This window comes from Ambystoma mexicanum, chromosome 6q (assembly GCF_040938575.1).
Source record: "Ambystoma mexicanum isolate Mex_15411 chromosome 6q, UKY_AmexF1_1, whole genome shotgun sequence".
NCBI lineage: Eukaryota > Metazoa > Chordata > Amphibia > Caudata > Ambystomatidae > Ambystoma > Ambystoma mexicanum.
Genome location: NC_090937.1, coordinates 737,825,252 through 737,852,722, shown reverse-complemented (window position 1 = coordinate 737,852,722; position 27,471 = coordinate 737,825,252).

Below are 27,471 nucleotides of genomic sequence, written 5' to 3'. Positions count from 1 at the left end.
AGCCCTATGAAGTGAGGAGCCTAGTGCTCAAAGTACTGTTGTGCATTAACAACACGCGGTCGTGCATAAAGCGGAAATTGAATTCTCTTCAGGGAGCAGTAGCTGCTCAGAAAGGGGCGTGAGGCGATGAAGAATAAGTTCCAATTCCTAGAAGAGGGTCTACCCTTGCAGAAAGAGTGACTTTCGGAGATCGGGAATAGCTGGAAAGCGCAGGCTATACCAGCCAAGGTGACTATATTTGGAGGGACACTTGTGCGTACAATTTAATGGCTGTGCCAGGGGGCCGCTGGTAAGTTGGGAAAGTACTCACCGACCCTAGGCAAAGTCTGTACCAAACTTTGTCAGTCTAGCCCACTTCACCTGTAGATGTTAATCCTGCAGTTTCAGGATGCTCCGACTCTCAGCGGCTGTGGGACAGGATGATCATCCATGGTGGGACAGTAGCCTTTTCACAGCCCTCGAAGGAAGAAGAAGGATAGTTATGGTGCAGAACGTCTCAGGACATGGTAGGTAAGTACTGCAGGAACTTTCAGCAATGGCCACCACATCGGGGCCACACAGGGGCTGAAAATGCTTGTGGTGTGGCTCACTTGCATAAATCGCGACCCAGAGGAGCTAGGACAACGGCGGCAGAAGGGTCAGGACCACAAGCTAGCGATTCCTCAAGTCTTAACTTGGGACAGCAGCGTTCCTGTGCGATGCCCTGGGTTCGAGCTGGACAGTTCACTGGATGGCCCAGGAACACTTCCAAAGAGGCTCTTTGCGAGGGTAACTAGGAGAAGCCGAGAGTAGTTGTTCCAACTACCCCAAAGGGGTGATGCACCCTTGCATGTGTTCTTGGTTCGATGAAGAAACAGGGGTCCGGGAGGGACAACAGCAGGGTCAGGGGGCCAAACCTTCCTAGCACGTCACCTGCGGTTTCTTGAGTCTGCTTTCCTTTTAAGGATACTTGGCTCCTTATGAGGTTCGGTGTGAACCTCCGTAGATCGACCTGAAATGGATGCAGAGCCCCTTCTCTTATCCAGGATTCAGTGTGTGCTCAAATCTCAGATAGCCAATGGAAGATCTGCTCTCTTGCATGCATGCCAAGCGTGGGCCAATCGTGGCCCACGGTGGTTCCAGTCATTCATGGATACCAGACATACTGGCACTAGTAGTGTGGATCGGGACCAGAGAGGCCCAGCTCTCTTCCTGGGCACTAGCACACGTGACATGAAGGAGCTCGCGAAAGATGCAGTTTTTATTGGAGGCTACATGTCGAAATAAGGAATACTTGGGTCACTCGACCTGGGGGAAGGAAAATGATCAAAATGGCCAAAGGACAGAACAAAAGACTTCATGGCACATCCATTTCCGGCACTGGCCACAGTTTTGGGCCAAACACTGTAAATGCGGTATGGTCACCAAAAATGAAGTAAAATACTTTTAAAGTAGACTGCTGTCACCAGTTTGTACGAGGCACACTTGTACTAACACCACAAAATCCTTAGACGGTGGCTAGGGGCATACAACAATAGAACCCCTAAGCGCGGTACAGTAAGGTACTTGGTATGTAGATAAGAAATTACAAAGAAATGCCAACATTGTTGAAGACTAAGAGAAATATAGTTTCCCAGTACCGACAGCCTGGAGGACATGTCAGTTTCCCCATAACAAATGAGCGAAAGCCCAAGGCAGTGCAGCAGAACACTGTGCTCCTCTGGAAAAAGTCAGGTTAGGTAAGCCAAACAAAAGAAAAAAGTTCGGGGATTAACAAATGAAGGGAAAATTGTACCTAAAGGAAATCTTTCCTAACACTCGCCCCTCCAAGACCTAGGACAGAGGGACTTAATCCACCCCTGGATGAGTCTCAAGTCTCAGGTCGACTAATCATTCTGGACAACCCATCAGCATTGCTATGTTGGACATCTGACCTGTGCTCAAAGGTGAAGTCAAACCCTTGCAGGCGTATGGATCACCTGAGCAACTTTGGATTCTCTCCTTCATGTCCATTAGCCACTTTAAGGGTTTATTGTCAGTTTGCACAGTGAAGTGGGCCCCATAGAGGTAGGGCCTCAGCTTCCTTAGGGCCAACATGACAGAGAAACATTCTTTCTACACAGTGGACCACCTGAGCTCTCTGTCCTTAAACTGGCGACTAATAAATCCAATCAGGTGTTCCTTGCCTTTCTCATCTACCTGTGATGATATAGCACCTACCCCCAGGTCAGAGGCATCTGTCTGCACAATAAAAGCCAGTTTGTAGTCAGGGGGCCTGAGGACAGGGGCCTAGCACTGGGATCCTTTTAAGCCATTGAAGACCTTCTGACACTCCTCAGACCAAGAGACCTTCTTGGGTTTCTTTGGAGTGGTGAGAGCAGTCAGAGGGGCAGCTATGGTGCCATAGTCTGCCATGAAGATTTGATAGTACACAGTGTGGCCTAAGAAGGCTCTCACTTGGGTTCGTGTAGTGGGGTAGCTGAGTCTTGTACTTCTTGTACTTTACTGGGTAAAATCCTCCCTCCACCTACTTCATGTCCAAGGTAGACCACAGATCCAATCTGGCATTTGCTGGCCTTTATGGTCAAGTGGGCCTTCTGAAGAGACTGTAGCACTATTCCCAGGTGTTTCATATGTTCTTCCCAGGTGGCTCTGAAGACTGCTATATCATCCAGATATGCTAATCAGAGTTCATCCAACCCATTTAGGACATGATTCATAAGCCTTTGTAAAGTAGCAGGTGCATTCTTCAATCCCTGAACTGGTAAATACCCACTGGGGTTGAGAATGCTGTCTTCTCCTTGGCATGTTATGCTAGGGCTATTTGACATTACCCTGCAGTGAGGTCAAATGTGCTGAGGTACTTTGAGGTACCCAAGGTATCCACCAGCTCATCAGTTCTAGGCAAGGGGTATGCATCTGTCCTGGTGACAGTATTCAGAGCCCTGTAATACACACGGAATCTTAGCTCAGACGTATCTGCCTTTTTGCACCAGAACCACAGGACTGGACCATGGACTACTAGAATGTTCAATCACCCCAAGGTCTGACATCATGTTGACCTCTGTCTTAATGTAAGATCTCACCATATCCGACATCCTGTACACCTTACATTTGGTAGGTACACTGTCTCCAAGCTGTCAAACTGGCAACCAGGGAGAACAAGGGGGAGAACTGCCTAAGCAAAGTCCTTACTTCCTCTTGCTGGGTAGGAGTCAGGTGAGGGGCCACATGCACACCCTCATTGGAGCCATCTGAAGGGCTACCATGGAACAAGTCAGGCAGAGTTCCAGATTCCTCTTCCTCTCTGTCTAATGCCAAAAGTAGTTCTGCTATTTCAACCCTAGGAATGAAAGTCTTCAGCCTATTTAGGTGGAACACTTTGGGGGCCTGACCAGGTCTCCTAAGGTCCACCAAATAGTTTACTTCACCCAGCTGCTCCACAACTGTGTAAGGACCTGACCATTTGTCCTGTAGGACTTTAGGCCTTATATGATTCATAATCAGGACCTCTTGGCATGTGACACAGTGAATAAGTGAAGCTTTCTGGTCATACTAATGTTCTACAAGAGCCTGACCTGCCTTCAATTTATCACTGGCCTGAGCCATCAGAAGGGCCATTCTTTTTCTTAATCCTAGCACATAGTCCACCACTTCGGTAGTTATAGGAGGAGTAGGGAGTTACCACCCTTCATTGACTATGGCCAGTGGTCCAATAACAGGGTGACCAAAAAGAAGTCCAAAGGGGCTGAAACCAACACCCTCCCGAGGTACCTCTCTGTAGGTGAAAAGTAAGCATGGACATAGGAGATCCCAATGTTAAGATGAAGCTCCCAGGCTTCTTAGGTTGACTTGCCAGGTTTATTAACAGCTTCATAAGTATCTTTACAAGCAGTCATTTAAGTTACATTAATAGGACAGAAAAACAGTGGCAGCCCATCACCCAGGCCTCTGCTGACCAACTGGCCAGGTTAGAACATTCACCCATGCATTCCATCACTCAGACATAAACACTCCACATGACATCACAACATTTCTTCTGCAAAGCCAAGCCATACACAACACCCATTATCTCCTTTGAGGTTCTTTCAGAGCCCCAATCATGCTCTTGAGAGTTCTATTTAACCTCTCAACTAAGCCATTAGTGTGTGGGTGATAAGCTGGTGAAAACTTATAAATGACCCCACACTATTTACACATGGCATTGCATGTACTTAGACATAAAGTTGCAGCCTCTGTCTGACACAACTACTTTAGGGAACCCAACTCTAGTAAAAATGTCTAGCAATGCTTTTGCAACTGACTTGGCAGTAACAGTCTTCAATGGGATGGCTTCATGATATCTGGTGGTATGGTCAACCAGCACCAAGATAAACCTATTGCCAGAGGATGTCTGAGGGTCAAGGGGACCAACAATGTCAATCCCTACCCTTTCAAATGGCACCTCCACCACAGGGAGTGGCACCAATGGAGCCTGGATTGTTGAACCACTTTTACCAGAAATCTGGCATGTGGCACAACTCCTACAATGTCCTTCTGCCTGGACCCCAATCTTGGGCCAGTAGAAATGCATGGATAGCCTCTGCTTGGTTCTCTTGATCCCAAAGTGACCAGCTAGAGGAATGTAATGTGTCAATTGTAGGAGGAAGGGTCTTACTTGAAGGGGGACCACCAACCTCCTATGGCCACCTTCAGTAGAATCTGTGGGCTGGAAAAAGTCAGGTTAAGGGTTAAGTCAGGTAAGCCAAACAAAAGCAAAAGGTTTGGAGAGGTTCACAAATGAAGGGAAAATTGCACCTAAGGGAAATCCTTCCTAACAGTTAGTAGTAGGAATTCAGTCTCGGAGGGGTTGAGCTTCAGGCAAACACTGGACATCCATGACTGGATCAATGTGAGGGAGGCCTTGAACATGTGGATGTCTTCAATGGAGGTAAAGCTGCATGTCATCTGTGGATTGGTGGATGTGGATTTTGTGCCAAGCAAAGAGGGTTCTGAGAAGTTCTGTGTTAAGATTGGAGATAACGAGGGAGATGATGGATTTGTGTGCAACTCCTTCTAGGTAGAGATGGTGATCTGGAAGAATTCACTTCTACAAACTCATGGTGATTAGCAAGGTATGATTTAAGCCAGCTGAGGATGATCTTGCTAATCCCTGTGCAGCGATGTAGACTGTCGGTGAGTGTCTGGTGGCCTAATGCATTTTGAAATGGGCAAAAATTGGAAGGGATGTGACAGGGTTAGACTGCCCCTTTTGGGGTGAGCCCAAGCCTGGTTGCATATGGTTTTTCACCTTACTGTAACAGCTTTACAAGCTGAAGAACAATGGTCTGGTGTTGCCCACAGTGATGACAGGGGTTAAGATTAATTTGAAACCATCCTACCATCACCTCTTTTGTTTTACTATAGTCACCCAAGTATGCTTAGATGTGGGTCCTTAGCCTGCTGGGCCTAGAAACCAAACCTACACCTCACTGATGATGCCCAACACGGACAAAACATGTCTGCCGTTGCTTGTCGTCTTATGCAGAAGGGATGTGACAAAGCAATGTCTGCTGGACCAAGGCAGATTTATGGCCTTTCAACTGTTTGTAATGGATTGACAGGCTGAAGAACATTGCCCAGTGTGATGCCAGAAGATGCGATTAATTCTAAACCTTCCAGCCATCACCTGTTATGTTTTGCTATAGAATGTATGTGTTATAAAACAATAAACAAAGTTTAAAAAGAAAAAAAGAAATTGGAAACATTTCACTGCACCCTTTCTGATCAGACACTGATGGTAGCACATTGTATGGGAGTAGTTTTTGACTGTTTAATGATTTGAGTTGACTTGCAATGAAGATCATCACTGCAACACCGTAGGTCATTGCAGGAAATTCTTTAGCTTTATAGAAGTCTATTAGGGGTTGCAATGAAAATCCACAGAATCTGGGCTTCATGATCAGGGCCGGGGATGCTAATGTATTAATTTTTAGTTTTAACGTCAGGGCCGTTCTTGATTGCACTGGATTTTTGCAGATCTGCACACCCAGGTATTTGAAGGCATCAACCACCTCAATTTTTTCAGACCCCAGTGAGCGGATAAATTGTTCCTTCCGTTTACCTTGGGCCTTTTGTAATACTAGGATCTTTGTTTTTCCTGTATTCACCTGTAGATCTTTGGCTGAAGTGTATTTTTCCTGTTGGGTCAACTGCCTATGTAGGCCGATTGGCGTGGTATCCAACCTGAACCAGGTCCTCTGCTTAAAGAAGTCGACTGCCTATTACTCCTCAGATTTTTGGGGGAAACACCTAACAGATTCTATGGCGGATGCCCGGTCCGAGATATAAAGGTTAAAAAGGGTTTATGCAAGTGGGCATCCTTGTTTTACCCCACGGCCTATCGGGATCTTATTGCTCAACAGGCCTGAGACGCTCAGTCTTATTCTACAAAAGGAATCTATATGCAGTGCTTTTATCTGGTCAACCAGATCTGTTGAACAGTTCCATGATAGTAACTTGATCCCCATCCTTTTCCTGGAAATTCCGTCCAAAGACTTAGAGAAATCCACAAAGTCTAGGTAGATCTTCCAGCCTGTTTGTGGGACTCTGTGCAATAATAACAAAAGTAGGAATAACAGTGGAGAAGTCCCTAGGCCCTTAGTGAAACCCGACTGAAACGGATCTTGTCGTCCTTCTTCTTGCAACCATTTGGTTAATCTTCTCAAGAGCAGTGTGGCATAGAGCTTCCCCATAACATCCAGTAATGCAATTTGGCAGCAGTTGTTCAGTTTACATCTGTCACCGCTCTTAAAGATTGAGATTGTGTTAGCCTCCTTGCATGAGTTTGGTAGCAGTCTGGATTCCAGGATGTTTTTCAGGATCTGATCTAATACATATGCCCACTGTTCCGGGTTTTCTTTAAGGGTCATGTTAGCCAGGCTGTCTGGCCCTAGAGCTCTGGGAGATTTTGAGCATTTTATTAGCTCAATTAAATCAGACTGGTTTTACATCAGGTTCCACATCGGTTGGTCATAAGTAGTCTCTGCCACTTTGAGCCTTTCTGCAAACAGGACTGAAAAAAACGAACCCACGCATTTTCTGCAACTCCGTCTATCAGTGGGAGGTGTCTGGGAGTGCCTGTCAAGTTGATAACAGCTATAATAGATAAATATATCACAAGCCACATGACAAACAGTGCACCTCATTCTACCTTTGTCAATATCCTGACAGTAGAGCCACCAGGATACCAGCAAATGTAGTTACCGTTTCCGGCACCCGTTCCGGAAGATTATGGGTGCCGGAGGGACGGTGTTAATCCCCATTCACAGATTCCCATGGGACTCCATGAAGGGATTTGGCTCGTTGCCGGTAATGACAGCTTTTTTTCCGGTTGGATGCCTGGTTACCTCCAGTATTTAGCTGGAAGTAACGCAGGTTCCCCACTGGCAAACCCGTAGTCGGCCGGTGCAGTAAAGTGACAGTATTTATAGATTTGTTTTACTGCACCAGCCAATTTAGAATGAGGCCCAGTGTCTCCTCAATACTAACCTGGCCATAATATTGGCAACAGACCTTTTACTCTATCATATTGTTGAGAAGCCTGGACTCTGGTGGCTTTTGGGAAAAGCCGATCACCGCTGAGAATCCTGGCCACCATTTTTTCTCCTCCAATGCAGTACTAAAATTACATGAAAAGATTTACTTATTAATGTATTCATTTGAGCATTTATACAAGCGTGCATAGCTCATTGGCATCTAAGCACTAGTTATAGTGGTCTAAATATAGGTTATGGCCATGGTGGTGCATGTGGACAGAGCATTTACTGCATGGGCATCATAGTACACTCTATGGTTCTTCCTCCATTAGCCAAGTGGGTTCCGGAGTAATTCAAGTGGATTCAGCGGAATGCTGTTCCACACCATGCAACTTTATACCTTCCAGGATTTCAGGCCAGAAGCCACAGGGGAGTTGACATCAAGGAGAAGGCAGAGGACTAACTGACCAAGTCCTCAAAAAGTACATTTAGGCTTTGGTGCAACAGACAATGGATTGAATGTCCTTGCTGCCTTAAGAACAGGCAAGACAATGCATGTCCCCTGCTTTGCACGTCCTTCATCTTGTCTTCACACACCTTATCAGCAATTGTTAGCCTGCTAAAATAAATGGTTCTTGTAGCCTAGAATATCAGCTCACAGAAATATACGGTGCCACTTGCAGGTGCCACTGCACTACTAAAAGACGTCAGTGGCAACCTAATGGAACTCTGCTTTGCACATGTTGGATAGCCTATGTGAACAGTCCAATGCCATTACAGATTATTGCAACTCTCACAGTAGATGTTTAGAGAGGGCATTCTTTACACCAAGTCAGTAGCATCTGCTGTCTAATGTCTGCTCTGGGCTATGGCATTTCTGATGGGGCTGTCAAGCGGGTTAGCTGTCACAGTGCATTACTCAGTGAGGGTCTCCCTCTGGTTTAATTGCGTGAGCTGAATTCTATCCAGCATTGAACTAAATAGGGCATAACTGGCATGGCACCTGCTTTCCCCCTTGAGTGGTGGTCCAGGGGTAATTTGATTTAAAGATGCCGTTAAGTACCCACTGGCTTCCTTTATGGACCCACATTTCAAGGTACAAGTTGCCGCTTTCCATATGCATGTATAATGGGAGGAGAATTGACAATAACCTACACACGGGACGCCACCGTGCACATATTACAACATCTATTGGAGAAAGAACATATTAGGAAGAATTCTCATAAATGTGCCAATTCCTCCCACCTTACAGCCCTCCAGCTCTTTTGCTAAACTTTGGAACTTTGAACTTTTCAAATCAATGTGTTTTCTGTGTTTGTTTCTTTTTGGTTATGGAGTTTTAGACAACTCCATAGGCATCATCTTTTTCATTTGTTTTCACACAGCACCCTCAGTGCAGTGACACAGGGGAAGCCTTTCAGGCTGTCCCAAGGTTTAAATACCTTCTCTGTGATAAACTACTATTTCCCAGAGAAAGTAAAGTGAAATTGATTTTACTAGTCTTTTCAAATTTCTAGACCCAGCGCAAACTATCTTAGAATAGAGTGCTGGAGGGGTTACTTAGTATCCTCTATGTCTAGAAACTCATGTAGCAGTCAAATGCTACCGTTTCCTCTAGAAATGGCTGGTGGCAGCGGTTTTACAATGAACTACCATGATTTTTCCCGACCGCGAACACCAGTAGCATTAAATCGCGGGAGCCATGTTTCAAGATGGCGTCTGAGCCTCTTTTGTTTAAATGGGTCCCGGTCTTCTTTTTACGCCATTTCTTTTTGGAAAGGTCCTTCTAGAGTTTGTCTCTGTGCACCAAATCAGGTTTGGTCCCTTTGTTCCTACGCCTTTGTCAGGCTTCAGGACTGAAGACCGCCTCTGGCGCTCGAGTGTCTGGGATGTGCAGGAAGTGAGGGAGGTGTCCAGAACTCCCTGTGCTTAGTCTCCTAGGAGACCCAAATTCACTCTGGCGTGATTGGCTGGCTGACTGTCCGGCGAGGACAGCCACCCTGCTGGGTAAGTGGCAGCTAGGCTGGAATGAATGGGAGAAAACTGTTTAAAAGGCGAGTCTTTGGCTTGGAAGGCAGAGTCGACCACTGGAACAAAAGAACCGAAGATGAACTGGAAGAGGACGGCTGCTGCAACTCCTAGACCATTGTGTTGCCTCGTGTAGCCCTGCTGCAGGTTCAAATCACCAAGTTCATCTCGACAGAGAAGCCCTTCAAGGACGACTTCTCCCTTTGAGTTGGTGGGACCAATCAACTCTTAAGCCACCTGGATACCATTCTCGGAGCTGGTTGTATTTTCCTCAGAGTGCTGCAGGAATCCGAATAGCCAGGGAGAAGGACAACATTGTATGCTTGACTACAGCTACCGGGATTGAAGATTTGCCTTTGCCAGCTATTTGACCAGTCCCAGTGCAGTTCAGGAGTCCCCCGACATCTTCCCTCTTGTCCCCACAACTGAGGCTCAGGAAAAGCGTGATCTGCAGGAACTGCCAGGAACAGATGTCTTCTTCATTGTAAGGTACTGTGAAAACCCGACGAGAGTACTTACCTCTCACTGCGAAAGTGCTTGAAACTTTGGCAACTTGCAGGCCTAGCCAGCTTGTGACCAAACATATGTCATGAGGCCTACCCCCAGGCATCCGGACCAAGCCCATCAGCCCCGGGAACAGGCATCTAGACATTTAGTAAAACCTCAGCAGCCCCGGGTAGGGGCTATCTGGGTTGAGTCCTGGCACCTTAGGCGCCAGGCTCATAGTAGGAATCAGTCCTGGCGCCTAAGGCGTCTGGCTCATAGTCATTACTTACCTCAGGCAGACCATGCTGCAAATGACTCCAATCAAACATGAAGCCTGAAAGGGACTATTTTTCTACAGGGAATATTTTTTACTCGGGTGTGGTTCTAGGGACTTCTTACCTGGGACTACTTTTGAGGCTATTTAAACCACACCCAACCAGCAACACACGCTTTGCGTTATTCTGCATCCAGCAGTGTAACACTCACTGTGCCTGCAGCCTGCATCCAGTCTTCTGCCTCGCCCGCCTCGAATCCGGAGCTCCTAAAACAAAGAGGAAAGAAAGGGACAAGGTTAGAAAACAAACTTATTTCTATTCCACACCTGATTCTGGATCCATCTTGTCTCCGGACCTGTAAAGAACATAATTTCTGCACGCGCCACACCTCCAGCTGCGGCGCCGTGCCATACTCACCAGTCTTCACAGCATCCTTCGGGTCGGCGCTGCCTCCATCATTTCTTCGCCGAATTTCGGCACCTAGGAGACAAAAGAAAACCACAAGGTGGGCCGAGGGAACCAATAAATATAATTCTTACCACCATAGACTTACCAGATTTACCACCGGAGGCATCCTTTTGTGACTCTCCATATTTTCACGTGCCGCATCTGTAAAGAGAGACAAAGCAACACGTTTTCCTCATGCAACATTTACCGGACAGCGCCGGGTGACACAGACTCTTACCTGAGCGCCGCCAGCTGCCACAAGAGCATCTTTTCATGAGCCAGCTGAAAGACAAGAAAGGAAGGGGGGAACAAGAGTGAACATCGGACATATTGAACTCTATGAACTTAATACTTACTGGTCCTCACCAGGAACCTCAGAATCAATACTCTCTGGAACTCTCCCGAGCCTTCAAAACAGTGAAGTAACTGGAATCGACGCGCCCCTGCAAATCCACGCAGGATGGAGAGCTTATCTTTCAAGAATATAAGGTGAGATTGCTGTGAGGGCATTTTGGAGGTGATTAGTTGGGGAGGACTGTGGGGGTGCCATCACTTGAATCCACAAGTGGCTAAATCCATCTCTCCACTTGCAGGAGAATATTTCTACGGGTTAAGCAGACAAGATTAGGAGGGCAGATCCAGTCAGTCATCGCTGCACTACGCATCACGTGGGTGGAGACCGCAGCTGTCCGGGTCTGACCGACGCCCCTGTGGGAGCTAGGTGAGCATAACAGAACGCAAAGCCCCACCCAGGCGTTATGGAAACCTCAGAAACCAACCAACTAGCCCTATTGTTAGGGGAACGTAGGGCAGAAGTGCACTCTGCGTGCCAAGAGACTAATGCCCTCAGGAGAGAACTGATTGTGTCAGAACTGATTGCGCACTGATGATCTTGCTAGACAATTACTGCAAAACCAAGCTGGGCAAACACCATTACCTGGACTCTGGGGGAATCCAACTCCTGTTTCATCGAGCAATCCTGTGCAAGTGGTTCTACCAGGGAGCATTCCTTTAGCTCCACCCGAACGTTTTGCTGGGGACCCAAAAAAGTTTGCCGTGATTATGAACCAATGCCGCTTGCACCTTTTATGCAGACCTGGAGCTTTTCCGAATGACCAAACCAAAGTAGCCTTTGTACTATCATATCTTAGTGGCAGCGCAGCGGATTGGTCAATTCCATTAGTTAACCAGGATGACCCTCTTCTTCGGGATTTTCAAGGTTTTCAATTGAGCATGGAAAGACTATTTGCCAGACATTCACAGGGACAGGCCCTGGATAACAAACTTATATCATTACGGCAAGGTAACCAGGATCTACTAACCTATATTGCCACTTTCAATAGGTTAGTGGTGGAAACCGGATGGCCAGAGGTAAAACGAATTTGATTATTTCATCGTGGACTTCGGGGTGAACTCAAAGACGTTTTGGCCCAAGTTGTGAACCCACCTCAGGATTGTGCAGAATATATAGACTTAGTGGTCCAGTTAGACCACCGACTTCAGAATAGAAAGGCTGATAGAGCTAAGTTCGAGAATCGGGTATTGGTTAAACCCAGTGTTACCCTCAAAGGAACAGATGTATCAGAACCGATGGAGATCGGGGGGTCAAGGGACCCTTAACTCAAAAGGAAAGAGAAAGAAGACGGCAGATGCAATTGTATCTGTACTGTGGGGCCTCAGGAAATTTTCTACGGGATTGCCCTATAAAAACATCTAAAAAAGTAGTCGGAGTTGCTGATAAAAATCAAACAGAGCCTGATTCGGGAAACGACCACGCCCGACAAGCGTAGAGGTCCGCTTGCCGAGCTTGAAGAAGGATACTCAGACCTCACACTTCATCATACCAATGGTCCTTATAGATCCAAGGCAGCCATCACGTATGCACGCAGTGAGGGCATACATTGATAGCGGGGCCATAGGAAACTATGTGGACCACGAGTTGACTTCTAGGATGAATCTATCTCTCTGCAAAAAGACCACTTCGGATGTCATCACCACAGACGATGGAACTGAAATTGCCTCTGGGCCTGTTAACTCATTCCACCGCAGAGATGACACTATTGGGTCAGGATGGGCATCGAGAGACTATTGTGTTTGATTTAATCAAAGCCCCGCAGTTCCAAATAATACTGGGGATACCTTGGTTGGAAACACATAATCCTTGTATTGATTGGCGAGAGAAGAGAATAACCTTCCCGGATTGTGCACATCCTTGTTACCCAAAAAAAACCTTGAACCAAGGCCTGGCCACAGTCGCTACTCCAGTCATGCAGTTACCTCAGGAATATCAAGAATTCCAGGATGTTTTCCAAAAGGAACAGGCAAACACCCTACCACCTCACAGATCATACGATTGTCAAATCGATCTCATACCCGGTGCACAACCTCCATGTAGTAGGATCTACGCCCTTACGGAACCCAAAAACCTTCACCTACGACAATACTTGGACCAATAACTTGCTAATGGCTTCATTCGTCCATCCAAGTCCCCTGCATCTTCAGCTTTGTTCTTCGTGCCTAAAAAGGAAGGTGACCTCAGAACGTGCAGAGACTACCGCGCATTAAATCAGATCACGGTTAAGAACTGATACCCATTGCCTCTGATCCCCGAATCACTAGACCAGGTAAAGGACGCTTGCATCTACACTAAATTAGATCTCCGAGAGGCATATCATCTGGTACGTGTAAAGAAAGGCGACGAATGGAAGACTGCTTTTCGCACTAAGTACGGGTTATTCGAATACCAGGTGATGCCCTTCGGGTTGTGCAATGCACCAGCAGCCTTCCAGTATTTTATGAACAATGTCCTTCGTGAACTCATTGACGTCTGTGTTGTTGTATACATACACGATATTCTAGTGTACTCCTCTTCAGAATCAGACCATGTGAAGCACGTTCGTGCAGTCCTTGAGAAACTACGCCAGCACAAGTTATATGCAAAATTGGAAAAATGCGTTTTTCATGCTACGGAAGTTGAATTCCTTGGATTTATCCTGACTCCAAAAGGAGTCCGAATGGACTCTCGAAAGGTGGACGCAATCCTCAAGTGGCCATCACCCAGTTCAGCTAAAGGGGTACAAAGCATGCTCGGATTTGCTAATTTCTACCACAGATTCATTCCGGATTTCGCACATGTTGTACACCCTATCACAGCACTTTTGCGAAAAAACAAACGCTTCTTGTGGACCGAAGAAGCTGAAAAGGCGTTCCAAGAGCTGAAAGCGAAATTCACATCTGCACCTGCCTTAAAGCATCCACGCCCCGAACTTCCATACATAGTTGAAACTGATGCATCCAGTTTAGCCATGGGAGCTATCCTGTCCCAGAAGGATCCTGAAACCGGTCAACTTCACCCAGTAGCATTTTGGTCCAGAAAGTTCTCGGCACCCGAGTTAAACTATGCGGTTACCGATAAAGAATTATTAGCCATAAAATCCACCTTCAAGGCTTGGCGGCATTATCTTCTCGGTGCCAGGCATACCATTATGGTAATCACTGATCACCGGAACTTGCAGTATTTAAAAACAGCCAAGGCCCAATCGTCGCGTCAACTTCGATGGGCATTGTTCTTTGCCGAGTTCGATTTCATGATCACTTATCGACCAGGTTGTAAATGTTGGGGGTGCCATCACTTGAATCCACAAGTGGCTAAATCCATCTCTCCACTTGCAGGAGAATATTTCTACGGGTTAAGCAGACAAGATTAGGAGGGCAGATCCAGTCAGTCATCGCTGCACTACGCATCATGTGGGTGGAGACCGCAGCTGTCCGGGTCTGACCGACACCCCTGTGGGAGCCAGGTAAGCGTAACACATATGAATCTTTCTTTTACGAACTACTTCTGTGAACTTTGGCAAAGATTTTTCTGTTTAACTTCCAGAACTGCTTTATCCTATACAAGACTTTACCCCGTTGACTTTGGCCTAACCTATTGCATTGAATCAACTCCTCTGGTGAACTCAATCTATTTAAACTGTTTTAGAGTAACTGTTTGCTCCTACTTCAAATGCTCTGAATGCCATTTTGCTCTTCCTTCAAAGTAGTTTAAATGCCTCAGAACCTGATATTGTGCAGTACTGAAGTATATTTTTGCGTGAGATAGATTGCCTCCTTCTGATTAATGTTTTATAACTGACTGTGAAATAAATTAATAAGTGTTTTACCAAGAATCCTTGAGTATAAGAGTCTCAAGCTTTGAATACTTGTAATTATAGAGCTCTGTGTAACATAATTACAGCTCACATTCCCTCTTGAGATAAGCCTGACTGCTCAGCAGCGCTACCACATAACTGTGTAGTACAGACTTAAACCTAAGGTTGGTTTTGCTTACACCTGTAGTCCTAGTTGTGTGTAGTGGTTCCAAAGGGTACTGCATAGAAACATTGCCTAAAACAGGTGGCAGCCGGTGAGGATCAATTGTATGGAGTTATAGAGCAATTAAGACAGAGACATCCAGCGCTTGAAACACAGTCTGAGTAGTTGTTTGTTATAAGGCTACGGGTGATTAGTATGGTGTGGATGCATTGTCCTACACTCCACAATTCAAGAACATTATCATACAAAATGTATACAATCACGCTGCGCCAAACAATGGGTTTTTTAGAATGCATAGTAAGGCATGTTTAATGGTAGCACAGGATCAGCCTGACATGTGTTTCGAGAATGTCTCTTCTTCTTAGGCTGATTTACACACAATTTATGTACAACAGAAATGATGTATTCATCAATATAGGGATTAATCAAAAAACATAATTGACAAACCCAATTGGGTTAACACATCACAAGGCGTGTCAAGGGATGGTGAAAACCAAATCGTATTACAATTGTTCATCAACAATTATAATGCATCAACATAAATACATACCGTTTTAGGTAAAGCAAGCGAAAAGAGAAAACGAAAAGTAAGCTCATTTAAATCAATGATCAGTATTGTGGTTTGTCACATCATTATAAAAAGTAACCAAAAATGCATAGTTCCCTATTCCAATGATCTGATATTTTGTGTTATTCCCCAAATATGGAAAATAAAAACGAGGACAATTAGCATCATTTAATTATAAATCAAACTGTACAAGTGGGAACGAGCCCCAATAAAGTCAGCGTTAATACCACAGTAATCCAAGCATCCCACTAAATTACTGCCAAGATTTTGCTCCAATAATTGCTCCAAAAACACATTGCAGGTACTTCCTCCAAAGGGGCTGAGTTAAAGGTATCGAGTTGTTGAAAATGAAGCCAATGTTGCATACATTTTTTACCAAAAGGGTATTTAAATCCCACACTATTCTCAAGCCTAGTCTGAAGGAACATGCAGTGACCAACAGACATTAACTACTGCAAACTCTTTGTGCTACTGTTCATTGGCCTGCAGTGGCAGCCAAGGCCACAGCAGGCACGGGTACAGGCACCACAAAGGCAGATGGGATGTGGGTTTCTGAAGCTGCCTGTACCTTGTATCCATCCTTCCCCCTGGTCACCGACAGATGAGTGAATAGTCACACTCTACTGCCTGAACCACAATACGGTTGGAGACCTGCAAACCGTGATGGAGGCAGAGCCTGCTGAAGCTGGAATCGGTTTTGCATTTCTGTTCCAATGACGTATTTCAGCACACTATTGGGAGACTGCATGCCGTGTCCCCAAAGTGCTGGAGCAAGTGTTGGATGCAGTCATGAGACATGCCCCACAGCCCATTTCCCTACCCAGCACGCAGGCCCATATGTATGTCACATTGGCACCGTTATAACCCAATAGCTCACTTCCCCAACTTGATAGCCGCATTGGACCTTAAAGAATATTATTCCATTAACATGCAGATGACTTGTGATACTGATCTGACCATCAGCTACTGCTGTCCCCATTTCCCAGGTTGCACCCATGATTCCATGGTCCTAAGGAATAGCACCCTTCCAGGATACATGCACACCCATAGAGGATAGCACATTTGCATTTGGGTAAATAGTCAAGTGTGCAATGATGGTCATGGGGAGCAAGGATGTAGAAAGTTATGAGCAAGTATGTGATAGAACTACTTGTGCCATAATGCCTAAAACAAGATGCTTGAAATAGGCTATGGCCCATATCTCCAACCCCCTGGACACAGGGTGACCTAAGTGAACACCGTTGTGGGCCAGGCAGACTGGCATGGAAGTAGCCACCTCATTCCTGTGTGACATCCTGAAAGTAATTCCAAGCCAAGACTCTCCAACAAGGCACAGCACAAAATGCACAGATTACCTGGGATCAGTCAGCGAATGGTAAATTGGAAAGGTTATTTCTGTACCTGTCGAAGTGACATGCGAACATGGGTGAATACATTAACCATGGAGCAGGATACACTGCACTCCACTGCAAATGGTCATTCAAAGGAGAACCCCAGTGTTGCAGGGTGATAAAATGTGTATTTACATGTCAGCACACAAAGGCCACCAACACAGTAGTTGCCGTAATGAGCAGTTCAGCAAACAACAGTCACGCCAAACAACTTCTCTAGCACCTGTAGAAGGTGGCTCCAGCTATCTGCATCTGCCCTGGTTGATGACAACTGTCAGGAACCCTGGAGGCCACAAGAGGTGGCCCACAATGAGGCACACATAGGACCAGGGTGTGTATTTGGACTGCTTTAGGGAGTGTTCAGGTGTCTTCACCAGACAGGTGGCGCACTAAAGTACACCCCAGAAAAGATTTGTAACATTTTTGTCCTCTGTGAAATGCTGCACATTTGGGTACAGAGGGATATTACCATGCTTCGAGATAAGGACAATGTACCCCTCTCATCCCTACTCAAAGAATGTAAAAAGATGCAGTTGATAACAGGCCGCCTAGATGGGGACGAGAAGATGTGAGGGAAGGACGCATCATACAGCTGTAACACATGGACTATTTTGACAGGCACAAGTATGTACATGTACCTTTCACTAAAATCACATCTAACACAAATGCTCAAGGAGGACCTGGATTTATCAGCTGGATTGTTGACTTTTTTATTTAAAAGCCTAACACCCCTGCCCTCCCCTCACCATTAGGTCCAACACCCCTGCCCTCCTCTCATCCTCAACTAAAACACTATTCCCCTCAAGTCAGTAGTGTGGTCGTTTGTAGATCGTTCTACTCTTGCTACTTTCCGGGGTAAGAGAGGTGGAATGAGGGACATGCCACTGCGAGCGCCTTGGTGGTGTGCCTGCTATGTATCCCTCCATGGGGTATGCAGAAACAGAACTGGCCAGCTCATTCTAAACCCCCTGGATCCATAGAAGTCTGAGGGTTGTTGGCAGCATAACTTGTTCATTATTGTCTAGCAATATTTGAGAGAACTTCCACACCCCTCATTAATGTTATGCTAGCACGCCACCCGCCCAGCACAACTTGCCCACGGTCGTTGCCACCCGTCTCTAGGCATCTGCATGGCGTTTCTCATTGTCTGGGAGTTTCCTAATTGTTCTTGTCCTATCTGTTCCATCCATTGATGTTGCTGCTTCATCTGTGTAAGTCTCTCTCAGACAGCTGGTGCGTTGTGGTACTGGGGTAGAAGAGCCACGGCTGTGCCTTCCCACCGATCCATATGGATGTGCAACTGCAGCATCCTGACCTCAGCATCTGGAAGTGCATCAGTGTACTGAACATGCTGCCGCTGCATTGCACAGCTAGAGGAAATGGGGAAAAGGATTGGTGATCTCAGCTAGGAAGGGGAGGGGTGTTAATCGAGAAGATGCTCACCTTAGCAGCTGCAAGACCGGGATCCATGGTGTTTGGCACAGGTGCAGGGAGGCCGCCAGGTAAATTGGTGACATCCGCATTAGTGGCTGATAGTGAGATGCTAGATGGGGGCTTCCTTTTTTCTCAAAGTCTGTTTGGTTTTCTGTGTCCCTTATCTGTGGAGGTCCAGCAATTTCTGGTGTTGTAATGGCAATTTCAGGAGCAGGAGTGGCAGTCATGCTAAACTTTTCCATGGCTTCCTGGCTATCTTGTCTCACTATTTGAACACATGTAACATGTTATTTGCTTTGTTACAATATTGTTTGGCGAGCAACACGTGTATGCATTTTGGAGTCAGCTACATGCAAGCAACGGTGAGAAAGATCAAAACGTCACGCATGGGGCATGTTGGAATGGCATCCATTGTTACAAGGACCAGATGACTGGTTTAATGCTTTTTACTTATTGTATGTGCTGTGAATCTGTAGGTTGACTGCAGAGTGTTCTTATGGATATTTCAGTTTGCTCACATTGTTCATGCTCCTGGTTGCGCATTTGCACCTGGTCACCCAGCACATCATCAGTGATCTGAGTTGCTTTCTCACCTTTGATGTGTGGTTTGGCCAGTCTTGGTGTGACTGATAATTATTGGGGATTACATTGTGCAAAGGTCTTCCTGCTCTTTTAAACCTGGATTCTGTTAGTAACATTCCGATGTGTGTGGGACTGAGTCACTTCATGGGTGTACTGCATTTTGTGGCCTGGCTTTAGTATTTCTGGGTGGGGGCATATTGACCTGAATGATGCTTGGGAGTGGTGGTTACTGCCATTGGTCGTTGGTGTTGGTGTTGGTATTGGGGGTTAAACCACACAGACACTCCAAGAAGGTTCTACATACGTTTTCAGTTGTTAGTTTAATCGTGTGAACATGGTGCACTTTTGCTGGATTTGTTTTTCATCCATTTTTTATTAAATGGGGACCTCCTAAAAAAAACTGTAATGCAGACCGCTACCCCCTTTGCCTCCATCCCCAAACCCCACTCCCTACGACCACACATAAACACATATTACAAAAATAAATGTTATGTTTTGTCAGTTAAATTGTAAAGTTGATTAATTTCAGCTGATTCAATAAAAAATATATAATATTAGTAGAAAATCATAACGAGCAAAGGGCACGCAATTAAACTGACCAAGAAAAACAAACATATTACACTCCTGGATAGATGAAACTACCTGCTGATGATAGGTGGCGATAGGTTCCTGCTTTGCAATGATAGGATACTTTTCAATAAAACATCAGCTGCCATGGATCCTCTTCTATGGTCCAGTTCTGTTGGATGTGTTCATTGTGCATGTAAATTCTCTGCCACAAAACCTGAAATGGCACAGCAAGTGTGTGGGATGGTGTGCAATTGAGGTTTGGTCATTGCCTGAGGTCCTGCGGGCCAATCCTCTACTCACTGGAGGTCTTCTTGGCGCCCGCACTGACCTCGCTGTCCCGTCACTTTCCAGGTGTGGATTATGCTGCTGTCTCCTCCCAGGGTGTTACTTGCAGGAGCTCTGCTGTCCTTCCTCTGGTAGTACACAGAGGGGAGTCCCCCAGATGAACCATTTTGGAACAAATTTAATGACCTAGCTCCAATTTACACTAGGTCACATTCCGTGAGTTGTATGCATCACCTCACAAAATGAAAATTACACAGTGTACCAAATTTTTCATTTAATACAAATGTTTTCATAGTTTTATTACGTAGGCCATAGGTCCTACGTGCACCAATCACAAAAAACACCACAAAAAGACATGTATCAATGTGGAAAGTGTATCCAATGCATCTATTAGCAATTTCATGATATAGTCATAAAAACACAGATGACACCGCCAGGGTTGTGTATCCCAGAGCCAAGCGGGCACATATTCTAACTTCCTGGCCCATCTGGCTAACAAGTCACAGATATGCTCTGTATGGCAGTGTCACCCAATAACAATGCTAAAACTAATTAGACATGGCACATAAAATTGCGTCTGACCAGAACACACACATCCCAGGTCTACGTCCGTTGTGGCGTTGATGAGCCATGTCACAAAGCTCGATTGCACGGAGCGATGTACCGGACGTTTCGGCAGGGCATCAATTCTGCTGCCTTCGTCAGGACCCCAAAGGGAATGGAGTTCTGTGGATGTGATAGATAATGATATTACTGGCCTGTACAACCAAATAGAAACACCACCAGCAGCCCAAGGGAAACAGCTTACAGCTGCTGGTAAAGTTGACTAATAACAACATATTTGAGAAGAAGAGATTCTCCACCTATAAGGACACCGAACTACTGTGTATAGGAGGAAATCCACCCTGCAGCGGAGTGGTAACGTCAGTATAGAAACAACCTCCACCAAACCAAATCATTCACTGTGCCCTTCTCTGTCGACAGGCAAGGAGAGGGCAGAGAAGAAAAAAACGTTCACCAAGGAACGTGAAAAGGAGGGAAAAAATACAACCCAATAGTATAGACCCCCTCAGAAGCGAAATAAGGTGCTGCTGTGTCCAGGCGTGCGCATGCCGAGAGTGCCCAAACCACCTGAACCAGAACTAAGAGGTATGCCGTGCCCTCAACCTGGTACAAACAGGGCTAGCAATGGCCCTACACTTACTAATAATGATAGTGTGGTGCCCCCATGGGGTTTTTCAGTAACCCCAAAATGGCACAAAGGCGCGGGAAAGTATCTCCCAGACGGCTCATCTGAAACTACAAACACAAATTTCAGCACAGATAAATAAACGTGCCGAAACCCTACTGCCAAAAACGAGAAAGAAGCTCAGGAGTCGGAAACTCACCTGCAGCTGAAGGCTAGAGCAGGTGATAGAAGGTGGTCCCTCTCACGGCAAACACAGGGTTTCGAGGGCCGGTAGAGCCGCTCTGAGGGGGGTCAATGCCGCGTCCCCACTACACCAACTATAGACTGGAGAGGGGAGATGGGACAAAGCGATACCGTTCATAACTGCAAACAAAAAAAGGATATGCCGTTTCAGAAGGAATAAATTCAGAATGTATTAGAGTGTCCCACTCTCCTAAAGGCGTAAAAGCCGCAGACTTGCGTAGGTATGTGTGCCCTTATATGCACAGTGCAAAAACATCCCCCGCGGCCTTAACCACAAATCCCATTTCCTGCACCCATTTCCAATAACAGATATGCCGAGAGGGCGCCTACCTTAGGAGGGCCCCCAGTGCGACCGGAACCATACAGTTGGGGTCGCCGGGCTGAGTCGATAGCAGACCGCGCCATGGTCATACGGACTCAGGCTCGGTGCGGACTCGGAAGTGTACTCCGCACTTCCCGTGTCTGGAAATCGGCACGAAGGAAAGGACCCAACGTTGCCAAGGCAACACGTCTAAAATAGACGTAGGTCGCAGAAAAACAAGGAAACCGAAAAAGGACTAGGGAGTAGGGCTTGCTATGGACCTGACTGAGCCAGAGTGTCAAAACCTCCCCCCATGTAGCCACGTTCGATCAAGTTGACGGATCCATACGTTCGGGCCCCCGTCCGAGGCACCCACAAACTAGGGCAGGGCCACGAAAAATCACCGCGGAAAATATCCCAGCCAACAAGGACCAAAGGCCACGAAGGCAAGCGAGGCTATATCTCCACACAGACAGAGGAACATCAAAACGGGGGTGGAGGGAAGAGTTTTCACCATCGAAGGGGGTTATTTTCATTTAAACCCCGTTCTATGGTGTCCAATCTGTGTATTCACCTGGCTTCGGCTTGATTGAGGCTACATACCGGGGTATTGTGTCTCGGTAGAGCCTCCAAAATCCACCGAAGGAGATCCTCAGGGGAATGGCCAAGTTGCATATAGTGAGAGACTAAGGGCGCATTGATGTTCTTACATCTGATACGGGACCTATGTTCCACGATCCGTGTGTGGGCAGGTCTCATAGTCTGGCCCACATACTTAAGGCCACAAGGGCACTGGATGCAATAAATTGCATTAGATGTTTTGCAGTTTGTCATGGCTCGAATGTCCCATTTCCTATCTCTCACCTGGAAATCCTTGATTTTTTTGGTGTACTTACAGGCAGAACAACCTCCACACGGGAAATGTCCTACCAGAGGCCGAAGGTCCCAGCCCGTAGTTCTATTTCTCGAAACCCGAGGTTTCGAGTGCACAAAGAGATCCCTCAGATTTTTCTGTCTGGTCATAGAAAAAAGTGGTGTTGGTTCATCACACAGTTCCAATTTGACCAAGGGCCAAAATTTTTTAATCAATTTCTTGACCGCATAGATATGCGTAGTGTAGGGCAAAACACAGACAAGTTTTTCTTCTGTGGTGCGGACTTTGGGAGTGAGCATACATTCCCTGGGGGTAAATCTCGCCCTTTTAGCCGCCTTCGAGACCAGTTGTCTCGGGTAACCCCTAGCAACCAAGCGTGTGGTAAGGCTGTCCGCATGGGTAGTGTACTCATTGATAGATGTACAGTTTCTGCGTAATCGCAGAAATTGACCATACGGAAGATTCTCCTTTACTCCCCTCGGATGGAAGCTCGAGAAATGGAGTAATGTATTTCTATCCGTAGGCTTTCTGAATAGCGAACATTCCAAGTTGCCATTTCTTGCATAGATTCTAAGATCCAGAAATTGGATCTCTTTGGTACTGGAACTAATCGTGAATTTAATCTCTGTATGTTGTCTGTTAATCCACGAAAAGAATTCCTGGAGAGCCGATGCTGGACCCTGCCAGATAAGGAGAATGTCGTCAATACCGCCGCCAAAGTTTTATGTGGCTCACAAACGGGTTAGTTTCCGCTAGAACAAAATGATGTTCCCACATAGCCATGTATAATATGGCTAAACTGGGCATTTAACATCTGAAGTTGCGCTATAATGATATCGACCCAGACCTTTAGGCAATTCACCTTTGTTGATACCTCTTCATAATCCGGGGTGACTGTACCCATGTTTGGTCAATGCAGCATCTCTGAACAGTGCTACTCTCAGGGAGTGTAAAAAGTGAATGAGTCATTAAAACATGGGAAAAGCTGAGGAGAGTATTAAAAAAACACCAGCCCCCACATACCGCTCAAACAAATGTATGATCTTACTGGAAAAAAACAAAGTAGAAGACATTGAATGAAAGTAATAGGTTGACAAAAAGGTTTTCAACCTCAAAAAAGCAGTGTTCTCAGGTCTATCGCCAGGATCGAAACAAATATAACTAAATTGCTACTATGTGACATTATGGGAGTCAGGAACTATTTAGCCTTAAAGACATTTTCTGACAAACATGATTCATAACTGCCAATCTAGCCATTGCTCAACTATGGATGTAGTTTCTTGAATTGGCTATGCAGGGAACCCTTCCACGTAGACTTTCAGTAGGGCCAAACTAAGCCATGATATGCCTCAATTCATGATGCCTCCTGTTTTATGCAATTATTTAAATATTACTTAGTATGAAGCTCCAATGAAGGCGGAGTCTTAGTTACTTACCTGTAACTGTATGTCTCCAGCATTGGTATCTTTCATAGATTCAGATGCTTTAATATTCCCCATTGTCAGACTGGGACTCCTCGGTGATAAAAAATAATTAAAATGTTTTAATATACATCCCTTCTCCCCTAGAGAATGCAAGTAAATACTCCATTGTGGCCTATGAGCCATTCTGTTTAGTCCCTCCACCTCACTTTGGTCCTTTATGGCCCCCAACCAATGAGGTGACAGGGTTTAAGCTCCGCCCCAGTCAGCCATCTTCAGATTTAGAGCCGTAGAGACTACTCAGGGAATGGCTGGAAAGGAGGCTGGTCCTACCTTATGCAAAGAGGTGGCGGAGCACTGCCTGTCCAACTGCTGATTCCTTGCTGGCATCTTCTGCTAGGCAGTAGTGTTTGGCGAAAGTGTGCAGAGTGCTCCAGATAGCAACTCTGCAGATGTCCTTCAAGGGTACCCCTGCGTGAAACGCTACTGATGCCGTTCCCTCTGGTGGAGTGTGCTCAAGACGGTCTGGAGAGGGGGGGGTGTTGCCCTTCAATTGATGATAATGGGTGATGCATGACAAGACCCATCTTGCCAGACTTTGTTTGGAGATATGTTGCCATTTTGTGCGACCAGGGAAGGCAATGAGCAGTCTGTTAGATAAGCAGAACTCCTTAGTTCTCTGCAAGTAGAATTTCAAAACCCTAGTCACATCTAGGGAGTGTAAAGCGCTTTTCGCCTCAGAGGTATGGTTCTGGAAGAAAGATTGTAGCACAATGCGCTCTGTTAGTGTCATTTCCGATAAGACCTTGGGCAGAAACTTTGGGTGCGTCCTCAAAATGGTGCAGTCTTGCTGAAACAAAGTAAAAGGAGGTTCTGAAGACGAGGCTTGTAATTCACGTATCCCCCTGTCTGAAGTCATGGAGATCAAAAAAGCCGTTTTCTAAGAAAATAATTGTATTTCACATCTGTGAATGGGTTCGAAAGGGGGGGTTCCATTAGGGCCGTTAGCACAGTGTTTAGGCTCCAGGAATGAACTGATGAGGGCATAGGTGGGTAAGTACCCATGAACCCCTTCCGGAAGATCTTGATGACCGGAAGAGAGTAAGGACTGCTTCTGGAGTTGTTGTGCATGCCGATGTGGCCAACAGGTGAACTTTGACCGAGGATAGGGCGAGACCCGACTTAGCCAAATGTAATAAATAAGGTAGTATCTGTTCTACCGAAGCTGTAAGTGGGTCAATAGCAGATGTTTCACACCACTTAGAAAAGCGGGTCCATTTCCACACGTAGGTGATCCTTGTCGAGGGGGCTCTGGGGGCCCAGATTATGTCCCAGCCGTCCGCTGGAAGGTTCACGTTCATGGGTTTGCACCACATATTTCGCTCCATATGGCATTCTTCCTCTGGTGGGTGGTGTTCTTGTTCCTTTCCCCAAAAAGCTCATTTTCTAGCTCAGTGATCTCTGCCCCTGCAAATGTTGTCTTTCTCAGTCGCATTTCTGGCACCTTGTTGGTCCTTTCATTTAGAACAAGCATGTTGTTCTTCACTGTTTTTCCTGTACTTCAGAAACCCGTTAGGCATCATGTTGATTTGGAGATGAAACAATTAGGTACACCTTAAAATCTGTAGGACCTCAATCAGAGGGTACACTGGGCACGAGTACTGGCACATGCACCCCTGTTGGGAGCTTTTGCCAATGGGTGTCTGGTTATTGAGAGTGCGTGAGTCTTTATTAGCATCCTGACGAAGGCCCGCCCTCAAAATGAGTGCTTGTGGGAGCTGAAACCCAAGTTCTTAATTAACCGCAAAATCATGAATCGTGTGGATTTAAAATGGAAGCTTTATGTTTCTTGTTTGTTATATTTTTTAATATGTTCTACGCGTATTGTCTTTAACACGTAGCCCCATTGGGACCGTGTTGGACTCAGGCTATTTTTGTTAAAAATAGCAGTGCAATGTTTTGTTTGATGAGCTTAATGTTTTTTCATTCTTTGTCTTGTATGTGCCTCCTCTCGTGCACTAGGGTTTATGTTTCATTTGCATTCTGTCAATTATGTAAATAGATGTTTTGCCAGTCACTTTTTTACAATAAGCTTGGGAAGTATCTGACTGAATGAACTGTGTACTGGCATTCAGATGTCACCAGAAGCAAGTTTAGTTTAGTTTAGTTTATTTATTTGTAATGCGCCCCTGGCCCAAAGGCATCTGGGCACATTTCTTAAATGTACATGTTTACAGATAACAAGCAACGCAGGGTGGCGAAGATGATATTTACAAGTAAACAGGAATGCAGGAACAAAATTACATATAATACAACCTTTATAAGGATAGGTTACACATGGATACAGAATAAATTACAAAAGTAGGTGTGCGGACTATACACTGATTTACATTAGTATACAAATGTTGTACAGTGAATTTACAAGGTGGTGCAAGTTAGACACAGGTAGGAGCACGGTCTTGTGCAAAAAGCCACATTTTGACTTTACTCTTGAATGAGTAGTAGGAAGGTTTGGCTCTAAGTAGGTTGGGAAGTGTATTCCATAGTTTAGCAGAGAGGACTGGAAAGCCAGACCCGCCTGCTTTTTGCAGCTTAAATCTGGGCGTGGATAATGTGTGGACTTGGGTTGATCTCTGCAGGAGGGAGGACGAGTGTCCGAAGGAAGACTTTTCCACGTGTCTCAGCGTTTCTTTTTGCTTTGCGAAGTTCTCTCAGTGGTGGTAGGGAGTGTAAATCCCCTTTGTTTGGAGTCCATAAGGCTCCATGGGGATTCCTGAGAAATGACCACCTTTGGTAATTCTGCTGGGGTTCATTCTGATGATGTTACCGTTTTTTCAGCGTTAAGGTGGATGATTTACCTCCAGCATTTTGGCCGGACTCATAGTTTGGCAGAGTGGGAAAACTGGCAGAAGTTGCATTACGGCCACTTTTTTTTACCACTCTGCCAAATTTGTAATGAGGCCCTTTGGGTCTAAATAAGGTCTCAGTCTCACTAGAAATGCAGGCTAGGAGTGAAATTAGTGAACAGATTTTCTTTAACAAAAATAAAGAGCACTTACCACTGAAAGAAGTATAAGCAATACACTTTTTTGTATAGTCGTTCCAGAGTAAGTGCTTTGTTGGTGTGTGTTCTGTGTATTTAGTGTAGCATGTGCAATTCCTTTAGTATGGGAGAGGAACTAGATGGGTATCTCCTTGAGATATCTCCTTCAGGCCCTCTGTTCGCCCAACAGGATTTTGCAAAGGCACTATTGCACATCTTCACTCGGCAGCCTATTAGGGCACGGTCCGGCTTGCTAGAGAAACTCAGGAGGGCATTAATCGGGCAATACCTCTACTACTACTACACCACACTAGTAATGCCTAGACCACAGGAACAAGGACTGGGCTAGACCTGAGTGGTAGAAAGGACTAAACTCTGTATGTCCGTCGGGAAACAAAAGTTCCCTTCAAATAACACTCTGGTTTAAACACCTGCCTGCAGCAGAGGTTTACTAATTACCTGCAGATCACAGGCATACACCTTGAATTTGAGTGCATTTGATATAAGCTTTTACTGTTGCCCCT